The sequence below is a fragment of the Corvus brachyrhynchos genome, unplaced genomic scaffold, assembly GCF_000691975.1.
Source record: "Corvus brachyrhynchos isolate BGI_N302 unplaced genomic scaffold, ASM69197v1 scaffold115, whole genome shotgun sequence".
Taxonomy (NCBI): domain Eukaryota; kingdom Metazoa; phylum Chordata; class Aves; order Passeriformes; family Corvidae; genus Corvus; species Corvus brachyrhynchos.
Genome location: NW_008239553.1, coordinates 15,833,642 through 15,838,356, shown reverse-complemented (window position 1 = coordinate 15,838,356; position 4,715 = coordinate 15,833,642).

Here is a 4,715-nt window from a genome sequence, read left to right as displayed (position 1 = left end):
CGCGCTGCCGCGCCGCGCGCCCGCACACGGACACGCACATGCACACACATGGGACACACGGACACGCACACGGGACACACGGACACGCATGGACACACTCAGGGGACACACGCGGATATGGGGCACACACACGTGTACACGCGCACACACAGGTGCGCACACACCCACACGTGTGCACCGCACACACGCAGGTGTAGACACACGCACACACACGCGTGTGCACACACACGGGGACAGCCAGGTGTGCGCGTTGCTGGGCGCCCCGCGCGGTGCCCCCGTGCCGCTCTCCATGCGTCTGCGTGTGCGTACCATACATTATGCAACTTATTAAACACAACGATGAATTGTCAACATTTTTTTCGCATGTTAGTTCCGCTGATCCGGGCAGGATTTATTTTCAGGTCTCGGGTCCCGGAGCTATAATGCGTGATTTCTTTGCCTTAAATAAAATTGGTCAAATGTTGACAACCTTTAAGCCAATCTAACACTCAAGATTACTGATGGGAAACTAATGAGAAAATATCAGATCGTCCGGCCTGGGGGCTCCTAATTAAATCTTAGCTGATTGAAAAATAAAAGCGGGTTCGGGGGCGTGGGGGAGGAGGGAAGAAGCTCCGGGCTGAACTTTAGCTCTCATTTTACGTGATATTTCCCCAGCCCATCTCTCCCTCTGCGCTTTTCCCCTCCCTCCCTCCCTCTGCAAAAACTCTAATATTATTTCGCTGGTTATTTCGAGAGATCCGAATGCGGCTATCATTCCTTGCCCGGTAAACATTAAGGCCTTTAAGCAACGTGATTTAACTAATTAGAAAATTTACATCATTAAGTCTCAGGGAGAGAAAAAAGGAGAAACAAATCTGTCAGTCATTTTAAAAGAGACAGGCCCTATTGAAGTGTGAAGAAATCGGCTCTAATTCAAAAAGGCAATCGGGCAGAAAAAGCCCTCAACATTACCCTGCTAGTTATTAATCAGAAGGGGTTTCCCCCTCTTTCCTTCCCTGTAATGGCAAGAGCTGAAGCACATCGTTAGTTTCTCCTAAAGCTACCGCACAGTTTCCATTCAGGTTTTTTGCCACTCGTCCATGTCCCATATTAATAGCGAGTATTTGTCCATTCAAGGCTCATAGATTTGAAAATGTTTCCGAATTGGAGAGCAGCAGTCGCAGGGAAAAATTAAAAAAATAAATAAATAAAACAAAACAAAATAAAATAAAATAAGCTCCCGAACTCCTCACTTCCGCCTTAGCCAAATACAAGGGCGGTGCTGCCCCGTTCCCCCTACTAACGGGAGGTCCTAAAGCAAACCTGCTTGGTGAGAACCCGTTTATGGCTTTGTTTTTCTCCCCTGCTCTGTATATCTAAACACAGACACAAGCCTGAGAGCGGAAAGCATCCGTCGTCATCCCCCTCCTTTTTTTTTTTTTTTTTTGTTTGGTTTTTTTTTCTTTTTTTCTTTTTTTCTTTTTTTTTTTTTTGGTTTGTTTTCCCTAGGGACCGGCTGTGTTTAGTGCCACGCACCAGGCTCGAGCAGAACAATACAAACTTGAGTGAAAACCAGAGCGATCGGGTTACTGATGCCGGGTCCTTCACGAAGTGGTGCGGGACGCTGCTGGCCAGCGCGGCGAGCGGGAGGACGAGCTTTGGGGAGCGCAGCTGGGGTGGCGGCACAGGGAGCTCGGCGGGTGGGGGGAGAAATGAAGCAGCTTGGTCCAAACCACAGAGAGGGTTACATCTCTCTCTCGCTTTCTCTTGTCTCCTCTTTCAAACGCTCTCTCTAATCCTCCCCTTCCAACTGTTCACAGTGGACTATAATATAAATAATAAATACATCCTACTCTGCGTTTTCTCTCGCCTAATCTCGAAGAATCTGACAGTCGCTTTAATCAAAGCAGATTCTAAAGGAGTTTGCAGTGGTTCTTCATGGAGGTAATTTAAGGAATTTTAAACACGCTTCGGACAAAACCAGGCGATAAGGGCCTATTTCTGATCTCACGGCCCGGGGATGATCTCTCCTGCGGCTCGGGGAATTAACCCCGTGTAAATGTGTTCAAGATCAGCCTCCTGGTGGGGATTTTACTTGACAGTAGCCTGTGAAGAAACAATATTTTGGCAAGAAAAGGAAAAAAGTATCTCTGCCAGCCCTATTCCGACTTCCATTCATTTACGTCCCAGGGCTAACTTGTAGTCATCCCTGTAAGCAGATGCTTGCAGAAATGTAAGGTCTGCAGCAGGACCGGACACGCTCCTTTACCAGCGCTAGATCTGCTGAACGGGAGCCCTTGCGCAGCCCGCAGGGTGCGAGCCGGGCGAGCGGTGGCAGCTCGCTGGCCCCGCAGGGGAGCCCCGGCCACTGCCCCGCGTCCTCAGTCAGCACCCCCGGCCTCTCCGAGAGGGGGAGCGACCTGGGCGAAACACGTGCTCCGAAACTGAAGCGTTTCTCCGTTCCCAGCAAAACCAGCTGAAAACCCGCCCTTGCGCCCGGTGGGAGAGCGCTAAGGCAGGGCTCACTGCCACAGCGAGAGGAGCTGATGGCAGCACGAAATGGAGAGAGGAGGGCAGAAGGAAGAGCCTGCGCTCCCCCGCCCCTTTGCATCAGTTTGTCTTGCAGTTATTCAAAATGATTGAGTTTTCTGAAGAAGGCCCTTTAGAGAGAAAACAAAACCAGCAACAACCTCTTCCGCCAAAACCAACATGAATATCAACCTGTCCACTGGCAGGGCTTCGGAGCTTAGAGGCATTACAGTAAAATTTACGGCGTCCTTAACAACTCCCAATAAAAGCATTAAAATTCCCTTTAATTGAGAAAACATTGATTTTTAACTCTGGAAAGAACGAACCCGTAATTTAATTGCAAGCTTTCACCGACAGAGCAGCATCTCACGGAGGCCACATTCCATCTTTAATAGGGCCACTTTATGAAGTGATAAAACCAAAGAAAACCTGACAAACAGAGACAGTTGAAATTGAGCAAGAAAAGTTATTTGCCGTCCCTTTCTCTCTCCGCAGCTCCAAACTATCGCGCTCTTCCCTCCTCCTCCAACCCCCGCCCTCTGATCACAAAACACAACTGTAAAAGCAAAGGATTTAGGGTCTAGGGAAGAAGTAGTAGTTAATATTTTAAATAACGATTTGCTTTTACTAGGCACGGGGTGATGCCAAGAGGTTTAAGGGAACATTTTCACAAAATGGTAGCCTCTTCTGAAAAGGAAACTAATCGGATAAAACTTCCTTGCTTTCCCTTGCTCGTTACAAAAATAATTGCTAAAGGGAAGGAAAGGGAAATCCCACCCTCCCTTTCTATCTTATTTCTGTATCGGTTTTTGGTATTATAGAAGAGTAAAGAAGTTTTTGTTTGGTGGTTTTTCATTGATCAGTCACTCTGAGCTAATGTAATTATCCTCATCAATAGAAGGCTGTAGAGAGAATCATTATGTGGGTGACATTGATAAATGATCACCCAAGAGCTGCCTTTTCTCTTGGGCACCCCCACATATGACCCTCCCACATACACAAGGTAGCCATAGAAACACCTTGAGATCCTCAAACACTGCTGCAAATGGGAGAATACAGAGAAAGGGAGAGAAATCCGACTTCACACACTTTCTGTCCCTGCTGAAGCCTCCTTCCCATTGCACTCAGCCACCGAGACGGGCTCCGCTGTCCTGCCCCGTGGGCGCACAGCTCGGTCCCGGCCCCGCACCCCCTCACGGCACTTGGGGGGAGGGGGTGTCTTACGGAGCTCGCTTCTGGGCTTTTAAAATCAGTCTTTCTTTCTTTCTTTTCTTTCTTTCTTTCTTTCTTTCTTTCTTTCTTTCTTTCTTTCTTTTTCTTTCTTTCTTTCTCTCTCTCTCTTTCTCTCTTTCTCTCTCTTTCTCTCTCTTTCTCTCTTCTTTCTGTCTTTCCCTGGAATAGTTAAGCAACGAGGTTGCACGCGCCACACGTATTCTATGCGCATTGTGGAATCCCCCAGTTTTTATGGCGCTCTTGGAGATGCACACCAAAGATATTGACCCCGTCCCCAGTAATGTGGCCCCTGGAAAATTGTTAAACAGCAATTATTAGCAGCGATTTTTTAGTCACAGGCCTGTACAAGAAGATTCCGTATTTCTTACTAAGGCAAAAATTAAATTTTTTTTTCTCCAGACACAAGACCCTCTTTTTTGTAAGCAAATTCTAAAATATTGAGAGCAGTAATTGATTCATAATGATCCATAAATCGATGCAAGGAATGGGGTGAAGGTGTTTAATTTTTTTTATTCCTAAAGCTGCAAGTAAAGTAGCTTTGACACCGTGTGGGGATGAAGGGGAGGAGTTATTTAGCCGTGCGGGGTCATCCATCATCACTGTCGCAGAGACTCTGCCCAGAGGAGCAACCTCCCTTCTGTCTGTCTCTTTCTCGCCACCAAAACTATTAATATTAAAATCTGCCTGCAAACCTTGCCCCCACCCGCCCCTCATCCCATCCGGTCCTGCTCAGCCCACGGCGGCTGGGCTCCCCAGCCCGGAGCTGGCTCGCTCCCGCGCAGCGCCGGCGGGGTTGATTTTTCCCCAAGTGCTGTCAGGAGAGTTAAAAGGCCGGCCCCGTTTCCTCTCAGCTGAACTCAGGGATGTGGTAGGGGAGACGTGGGGCGCAGCCATCCCTCTGCGCAGCGGAACCCTCTCCTGCCGCTCCGCGCGGCGTGGGGACGCGGTCGAGCCTGGGGAAAAGATTCGGG